A 9,439-nucleotide genomic window follows, 5' to 3' on the forward strand; every position below is an offset into this window, starting at 1 on the left:
CTCCACTGTGTTAAAAGTTTCAAGGCAGTTGTCCTCTCCTCCCTCCTCCTTCTCCTTCCTCTTTCTCCTCCTTGTCCTCCTCTTCCTCATCCTGCTCCTCCTGGATTCTTCCCCATCCTGCTCCTCCTGGATTCTTCCCCTGATAGTGCCATCTGTCGGATAAGGCTGTCCTCTCTGCACAGGCAGAAGATTGTCCTTTCTGAGGTTTGTGGGATTGGTCCCTTAGGCCAAGTTGGCACTTTGCCTGCCCTACCATCCTGTTACCTAAGACATGGTACATGGTAAGTGCACCACAGATGTGTCTTCAAACTTGTATTTTTGTTCCTCTTTTCAGAATACAGTGATGGTGGTAGACCACCTCAAGGAAGAAAGAAAGGTTGTAGTTCTTTCCCAGGTAATTCTGGCAAGAGGAGCCCTCATTATGAACACAGTGGGGGTGAGCCTCAGCCCTCACACCTCCAGGAGGATGATGGAAACGTGGTGAAGAGGGATGTCCAGGAGGACCCCGAAGTAAGACAGTAAGTGACCAGGCAGCAGGGTTTGTACACAGCAGCCCCTGGGACTATGCACCTCTCTCACTCTCCGTGGACTTGTTCTTCTTCTGTCACTGCAAAACTGAAGCATGCTAGAAGTGAAATAATGGTTGAGCGATCCTAATTGTAGTGCTGGTGTCAAAGAGACGAGGGTGTACAGAAGACTTTCTTAGCACGTATGGCCACTCACCCTCCTTCTCTCCACATCCCCCCTGCAGCTCTTCCTGTACCATCCGAGGCAACGAGAGGACAGTGAGATGGCACAGTGAAGGCCACATGCATATGACTGTGTGGGGAAACAGAAAACCTCTGGAGAGAGAAATGCAGGAGAACACACAAGACGGAACCCCAGGGAGCTGGTTCAGGGTCACCGTGAGTATCCTGAAAAATGGATGGAATGTGCAGGAGAGAAAAGTCAGGGGGAGTTGTGTTGGTCTCATGTAGAGATGCTGGTTTATTTCACTGTGGACAGCTTGTAATCTGTCCTTTTTATGACCAGGAGTTAACAATCTTGTTCATCTAAGGGCAGATTCAGAGAAGCAGTGTAAAGGGAACAGGCTGACTGTGAGGAGAACGGAGGAGCCTGTCTCAGAGCAAAGATGGAAACTACTGCCAAGGATATGGAGCAACTCCACGTTGGAGGTCTCAGTTTGGCAAGCTGAGTGTGGGAGATGGAGGGTCGAGCCTCTGGAGACCTTGTCTGAGGGGCAAGCAGTGTCTGCACTGGGTAGGATCTCCTGGAAATTTATAAAAGGAAGATCATCTCTGACACCTTGATTATTTGGAAGAGAGTTTGACTGGAGAGAAAGAGTATTTAGGAAATCCATATTACGCACACCCATAAGAAATCATGCCAGTGGTCCCTTCTTTAGAAGCCCTGTCAAGCTCAGTAGAAGGCCGGAAAAGAACAGGAAAAGGTTCGTCCTCCAGCCTAAATTCCCTGTTGTCTGTCCTCTCTCCCATCCCTTCTTTTCATCCTTAGATTCCTTGTGGGATACAGTATGACAGGACATGGCTAATGAACTCAATCCAGCGCCATTGCAGTGTCCCCTTCACTCCAGTGGACGTAAGAGAGGATGCCGAAGCCAGACGCGTGGGCACAGGGAAGGGGGAGAGAGAGACCTGGTTCAGCAGGGTCTGTTGGCTTCTGATACTATTGCTGTTGCATTCAATCCCTGTAGTTCCACTTTATTCACAATGGGGCTGAGTTCTTTGTCCAAGAAGCTAGCACTGCCTCTGCATTGATGGATGTCAGCAACAAGATTTGTGACGAGGAGAGCCGAAAGGTGTGTGTCGCGGGCATTACCTGTACCTCATCCTGAGGAAGGAGTACAGGCCAGGGGCTGGTTGTCTTCTTTGGAACTAGAGTTCCTGGTGCTTACCCCACCTCTTCTTCCTGCAGATACCTGTGTTTGTCAGCCCCTCCGCTGCTCCCTACTCTGTGCGGGATAAGTTGAAGCCAGAAGAAATGGAGCAGCTAAAGGTAATGCAGACTCAAGGCATGTTGTGTGCCAGCGCTCAGACCCACCTCTGCTTCCTCCAGGCCCCTGTCCCCCTCGCCCCCGATTTCCCTGCCACCACCACAGCCTCTGAGCGGCTCTCTCCATCTCTCTCTCCACAGCTGACCTTGCGCAAAAGATTTGATGTCTCCAAGCAAGCTCTTGACCTCCGGAGGCTCCGCGTTGACCCAGGTACGGCTGACAGCAGTAATTCTAGGGCGGGCGACGGCAGAGGGGTCTTCCTAGAGGGAGACTTAGGGATGGTAACGTGGGGCGGGGATGTTGCTGGCCCCAGACCCCACTCAGCCATCTGATTCCCTCCCATCTCCTTCCTGAAGGCTTGTTGGGCCATGATATTGATATAATTCTGAATCAAAGAAGCTGCATGGCTGCCACCCTGCAGATCATCAAAAAGAATTTCCCTGAGGTGAGGCTGTAGGCCCAGTGCTGGTATTAGGGTAGGGGGTGGAAGAGATGGGGTGGAGGGCAGATTTGTCTCCAAGGTCCTAGATAGTAACCTTCACTCTACCTCTTCTTGCCCCAAAGCTGTTGTCCTTGAACTTGAGCAGCAGCAAACTGTACCAGCTGGATGGCCTGTCTGACATTATACAGATGGCCCCCACGGTCAAGATCCTGAACCTCTCCAAAAATAAGGTGAGAAGAGGGAGCCAGATCAAAGTTGGGTTGAGAGTGGGGGGGGGGCGTGTTAGTGGCCATCAGAGCGATGACAGGAGGCAGGTGAAGGTACCTGTGGGGGAGGGAGGGGCCTGGGGATGCAGAGATCCGGATGTCCCTCTTTCCCTGGGATTCCTTTTCCCACTTCCGCCCCATATTTCTCAGCTGATGTCTGTGTGGGAGTTGAGCAAGATTAAAGGGCTGAAGCTTGAAGAGCTGTGGCTGCAAGGGAACCCATTGTGTGGCACCTTCCCAGACCAGTCCACCTATGTAAGGTCAGTGTGAACACCCTGTCACCCTTCCTGGTGACCTTCACCCGTGGGATCCTAGACTATCTGTGACAGTGCCCCTTTGCCAAAGGTGGCAGCCCTGGTCTTCTGGGAGGATCACAGGCCCCACCTTCTGCTCTCTCTGTGCCTATCACCGGTGAGGAGTTTCCTTCCCCTGACCTGCTCACCTCTGCAGGGGCTCTGGGGTCTGTTTCCAGCTCTCTGCGCCCAGCTATATTCCGCCAAGGCCTCCCAAGAGTGTGCCGCAGGAAGCAGGGCTTCTCCTCCTCACCAGGACCAGGAGCGACCAGCCTTGATCCAGATGCTGGCGCCCTGGACTGAGAAGGGTCCTCCAGTCCAGGGCCTCTTGCTGAGAGAAGCCTTCCTTCTTCGTGCTGAGATGGCGTTTGCCTCCCCCATTCTGAGAGGGGCCCTCTTCCCCTTCCTCCAAAGGGGTCCCCCCTCGTCTCCCAGGTTGACATGGGGGCTTTCCTGCGCCATGCTGAGGGCTGAGGCCGTGGGTGGCTGCTGTCATGACATCCATTCTGCTGGCCCAATGCCAGGAGCTGGCCCCTCCTCGGGAAAAAGCAGGGCTCCTTGAGTCAAGGGGCCAGACGGGGGCCCCCGCCAGTGATCAGAGGGCTTCCTGAGGCAGGAGTGGAAGGCAGAGGGCAGAGGTGGTAGAGGAGACAGAAGGACAGGGCTCTCAGGGGCACTTCCCATCCCTCCCTGCACACGTCACATCATCCCATCTGGTCCTTCAAAGGAGCCCTGGGCAGCCTGAGACAGGTACGATTCCTCAGATAAAGAACGAACTCAGACAGGTGCAGGGGTCATCAGGAGAGAAGGCGGTGATCATAAGACTGGGCCACGGATCCTCAGCCCCATACTGAGCTGGGACCTGACCCTTTCCTCATTCTGGGGGAGATGTGCCCCCATGGCGGCCCTGTTTCCCATGCCCAAGTCTGGCTGAACTCACACAGGTGACAAAGTTTCAACCAGCATCCAGTGGGGCCCCAGCCCAACATGTGCATATTTTCCATTCCTACCTGGTGTGTCTGGGCGATTCTGGGGCAGGTGAAGAGCCGCAACAGGGGCGCCGTTTCCCCTTTCTTCTCTCTTCTTCCCTGACCCCGACCACGGGAGAGCTTCTTTCCCTTCCCTTTGCTTTCTCTCTCTCCCTTGTCTCTGTGCCCCTATGTCTCTCTCATCTCTCCCCTCCTACCTTCACTCCCTTTCTGCCTTCATCCCCTCCATCTCCCTCCCTGAGCCCCACCTCACTCACCTCCCTGGCCCAGCATCCTGGGCCATCCCTGGGGGGTGTCCGGGTCTTGCCAGAGTGCTGGACCCCCAGTGAGGTAGCAGAGCCCCGGGCTCCCACCCCATTCCCTCTTCTCCCCACAGCCTTCAGTGGGGCCCTGGAGGAAGGAAGGGAGGAGAAGGAAGCCCTGCAGTATGGGTTTGAAATGCTGCTCCCTGTGGCACTGGAGAAGGGAGTGCGAGTAGTCTGGGTGGGAGCTACCCAGGCGAAGGAGAGGAAGGGAGGGAGGGAAGGAATATTAAAGTGAAGGTATTGAGAGAGATGAGGAGACAGTGCCTTTCAGACAGTAAGATGACAGATGCTCAGTGCTCAACAGGGAAGTGGACCGAAATCCCTTAAAATCAGAAGCAGAGGTGGGCAAAGGGCTCTGCTGGATGGGCCAGAACACACTGATCTCTGTTTATGGTATTACTGTTTTAACTCAAAGGAAGCATTGCAGCCTTGAACTATCAACCACCTCTTCTCTATTTTTGGTTTTGGACAGGGCCATCAGAGAATGTTTCCCGAAGTTGTTACGCCTGGTAAGTGCCTACGTAAATCATTGTCTCTTACGAATGTCGGTGGCCTCTGCACCTGCCCTCAAGCCCTTTGGGTCTTGCCTAGATCACATATTAGCATCAGAACCTTAACCATTTTGGGGGGCATGGACTCCTGAAAATGACATGGATAGACTTGCTGGAAAAATACCCATAAATACACACACGCGCACACACAAGTTGAATATAACACTAGAGAGAGACTTCCAGGACCTCATGATGAAGACATCCAGTGTAAGCTTTCCCATGGAATTTCCAGGGCCCTTTCACACCTGACCTCTGACCCTCACCCTCCTGGGCCCATCCTTTTCCCGGATCATCCAGGGCCACTCCCCTGGTCTCCACTGCTGACTTCCTCTTCCCTTCTCCAGGATGGCCAGGAGTTACCGTCGCCAGTTACCGTTGATGTTGACACTCCCTACGTAGTAAAGCCCTGCAAGGTGAGGAAGAGGATCAAACAACATTTGGGGTGTTGCAGGGAGGCTTTATCCACTGCATAGTCTCAAATGCCATTTGATTCCAGGGCAGCTACTTTGGATCTGATAAGCTGAAGAGACAAGTCCTGCAATTCCTGCAGCAGTAAGTACCTCTGGGAAGCTGAGCAAGGGGGGAGGGCGAGGACAGGTGAGGCCACCTAAGCACAGGTCTGCTCAGGGGAGTTTCCAAGTCTCATGTGAGGTCCAGACCACAGAGATAGACTGTTCTCATTGCTCCCCCTCAGGTTCTACTTGATCCACGACTATGGAGACCGACGGTGTCTCGTGGGTGCTTATCACCACAGGGCCTACTTCTCCCTGACCATTCCCTTCCACCCCGAGGACCCAGCCCCGTGAGTATCACAGCACAGGCTCTGCTCCTGGGCCGTGTGGCTCCCCAGCCGACACGGGCCAGCTCCTGCAAACACCCACCACCCACTGTTGCTCTTTGTCTCCTAGAAGCAGCTTGTGCGAGTACTTCAAGGACAGCAGGAATATGAAGAAGCTCAAGGACCCCCGTGAGTGTGTGATGGGAAGACTGGGTGGGAAAGGGCGGTGAAGGGGTCAATCATAGGGCCCAGGGCGTGGCAGCCCCTGACCTTCGCCCGCTTCCCCTCCCCTCATAGACCTGCGGGTCCAGCTGCTGAAGCACACAAAACGTGTCATTGTGCACACCCTCTGTGTGTTGCCCAAGACTCAGCATGACTTAAGCTCCTTCGTGGTGGACACGTGGTTCCAGACGGTGAGCGCCTGCTTCCTCCCTCGGGCGGGCCCAGGAAGCCGCAGGTGGGTAGAAGGCGGAGGTGGTGACTGGGCACCTTGGCTCTTCCCTTTCAGGAAAGGGTGCTCTGCTTCTCTGTCAACGGGGTGTTCAAGGAAGGTGAGTGTGTGTAGTGTCCCCTCCCCAGATTCCCCACTGCTGCCTCCCCCTGGCCAGGCTCATTCCCAGAACCACCCAGCTTCCCTGACCCCTTCCGTCCCCTTCCCTTCCCTTCCCCTTTTCTTCCCTTCTCTTCCCTTCCGTTCCCTTCCCTGCCTTTTCCCTCCTTTCCCCTTCCCTTCCCTTCCACTCCCCTCCCTTACCCCTCTCTGCACTTCCCTTCCCTTCCTTGCCCTTCCCTTCCCTTACCTGCCTTTCCCCTCCTTTCCCCTCCCCTCCCTTTCCTCCCGTTTCCTTCCCTTCTCCTCCCTTCCCTTCCCCTCCCTCCCCTTCCCCTCCCATCCCTTCATTTCCCTCCCCTCCCCTCCCCCCTCCCCTCCACATCCCCTCCCCTCCCCTCCCCTCCCCTCCCTCACTGTGTTCTCCAGCCCTCAGGCTTCCCACAGACAATCCAGGTCTGAGCTGTGTCCATGCCTGTCTGCCCTGCACACCCTGGGCGTTGGGGACACAGGCTGTGGAGTTTGGTGGCTGTCATCCCAGATACTCACTCTGAGAACTTGGGCCGTTACTTAACCTCTCAGTTTCCTCATTTGCAAAATGGGGTAGTAGTATCCACCTCTTGGGCGGCTGTGAAAAACGCATCCCGTGAACCTGTGTAGTGGTTGTCAGGGGCCCTGTCACTGGGCGCAGACTGCTCCTATAGTTGCCCTCCCGATTCCCGACACCCTGGCCCCCGTGAACAACTGCCCTCTCAGCATGAGTGTCCAGTCACAGCCTGACTGGGGACCGCCGTGTGAGCGTGTACAGCACGTGTGGCTCTAAGGGGTGCTGTTGTTTGTTTGCTGTTGAAGTGGAAGGAAGTTCTCAGGGCTGTGTGCGTGCCTTCACCCGGACCTTCATCGTTACCCCTGCCAGGTACTCCAGGTGAGAGCCCTGTTGTGGGCGGGAATGCCCATCCCCGCCTGCGCTCAGGGGCTTGGGAATGTGGTGGCGCAGACCTTAGGTTTACTCAGTATTGTGGAAAGCCAGCGGGAAGATCCCAGGAGCAGTCTAGCCTAGTGGTGAAGAAGAGCATGGGCTCTGGAGTCGGCCTATGCGTTCTCTCCTTGTCCCAACACTCACTCGCTGTGTGACCTTGGTCAAGTCACATGACCTCTCTGTGACTCAGTGTCTTCTTCCGAGAATGGGGATCAGAGCGTCCACCCCTTGGGCTGTGGTAAAGGGTAAATGCGAAATTGCCCGTGGGTTGGGGATAAACCTATAAATCGAGTGAAGGTGGTAGACAGTCTCTCCAAAGGTGGGCTCTGTGGGGAGGGCCAGAGGTACCAGTCAAGGAACCTGGGAGACAGACACAGGAGGGGCGTGGAAGGAATCTGGTTGCTGAGTGCCAGTGGGAGCAGAGTCAATATTGGGGGTGTGGGTGTCCATCCAGCACTTGTCTGAGGGCCCATTTTTCCTTCAGTCTGTACATCGTGAATGACGAGCTGTTTGTGAGGGACGCCAGCCCCAGTGAGACCCAGAGTGTGTTCTCCATCCCCGTGCCTACGCCCACCTCCAGCTCCATGCACACCCTCTCCCAGGAGCAGCAGGACATCATGCAGGCATCCTCCACCCCACCTGAGGTGAACCTCTAGTGGAATCAGAAGTGAGTGCTGGGTTTGCGTGGGCATAGGAGGGAGCTGGGAGGAGTAGAGGAGTGATTAATGGGAACTTGAAGCTAATTTGTTGTCCTTGTTTATTTCAGTCACTTTTAATCTGAGCATTTCATTCGTGTTACATATGAAACTAGTTATTTTGAGCAGCCTTGTATTATTTTTATTAATTTCATGGATGCTGCTTCTGTATTAACAGACAGTTGGGTGTTCAGGAGTGTGCATGAGGTTCATTCCACTGTATATGTCACAGTATATGTGGAGGGGGAAAAAAATCATTACCCCAAAACATACTACCCAAAGGTAACCGTTGAATGTTTTCATCTTCATCATATCTTCCTGTAAGTTTGCTTATGTAGGTGTTTACATATTTATTATGCACGTTTATATATTTGTATATGTATCTACAGAAAATGAGGTCTCATCATGAGAGAGAGAGAGAGAGAGAGAGAGAGAGAGAGAGAGAGAGAGAGAAGGAAATAGAGAGGCAGAGACAAAGAGAAAGAGAGGCTTTTGGCTGAATGGGGAAGAGGGGTCCAAAGAGGGATTATTTAATCTTCAGTGCCTTGAAACTTGAGCAAGTTAACAGCTAATGTGAAGGAGCCATCTCAGCTCATTTTTAACTCTTAAATTTGCCCATATATTAATTTTCCTTCTTATCGTATTTCTACTACGGAGCTAATGAGACACCTCAAATGGAACAGTATAAATTTTAAGCCCAATATATATTTAGTTATTAGTGAATGAAAGAATGGACAATTGTATTTCAATGAAATGGTAGTACGTTTTAGGTTTTTGTCTCACAGGGAGGCAGCAGATGGTTGAAACTGTGGTGTGACGTGGCTGGATGACGCATGAACTGAGGACCCCTGCACTGTTGAATGAGAGACAGGTCTAGAATTTTCCTATAAACGTATTAACATGCGGAGCAGTCCAGGAGCAGCAGTTAGGCAAACACCACAGCTTGCTGCCCTGGTGCCACCTCTCACTGAGCTCACCAGGTGAATCAAAGGCAAGCCTGTCTTCCCAGCGTGGGGAACTGGATTAGGGTCTGCTCAGAGGCACGATGTTGGGCAGCTCTTAGGAGCTTCTGAGTCTCCCAAGAAACTAGAGATCCTTCTGTCTTTAAAACTTCGAACTCAAGGCATACCAGAGAGAGATTTGCTTCCGTCATAAAGATATCGATATTCTCATTAGGAGAAACAATGAGAAACACCTTTCCATAATGCCTGCCTTAGCCCCAGGTTTTCTCATTCACCCCTCAGGACAGCTCTGTGTTAAAGATGAGTCCCATTTCACAGATGACAAAGCTCCTCCTCATATAGCTTCTGTCACCTATCCAGATAAGTGGGAGTTTGGGAATGAGGTTCCATCCCTCGCCCTCTCTAGAGGACAATGGAACAGCCTCCCTTTTAGACAGTGGGCTTCTAGGGCTGGAGAAATGGTCATTTTGTTCTCCCCTGATATAACAGGCCCAAGGGGTACTCCCTCAAAACCCCTATTGATGAATATGATAGTGCGCATACATGTGCACATGCATTCATTAACTTGGAAAAGCGTTCATTGTGCTCAATTTCATGGGGGAGATAAAGTAGAAC

The 9,439-nt window shown here is 53.0% G+C and overlaps 1 pseudogene; it reads left to right on the forward strand.

Annotated features, from left to right (window-relative positions):
• The first annotated feature begins 366 nt into the window (after positions 1–366).
• On the forward strand, positions 367–7,838 carry LOC137756513 (nuclear RNA export factor 2-like; annotated as a pseudogene).
• The last annotated feature ends 1,601 nt before the right edge of the window (positions 7,839–9,439 follow it).

The sequence above is a fragment of the Eschrichtius robustus genome, chromosome X, assembly GCF_028021215.1.
Source record: "Eschrichtius robustus isolate mEscRob2 chromosome X, mEscRob2.pri, whole genome shotgun sequence".
Lineage (NCBI taxonomy): Eukaryota > Metazoa > Chordata > Mammalia > Artiodactyla > Eschrichtiidae > Eschrichtius > Eschrichtius robustus.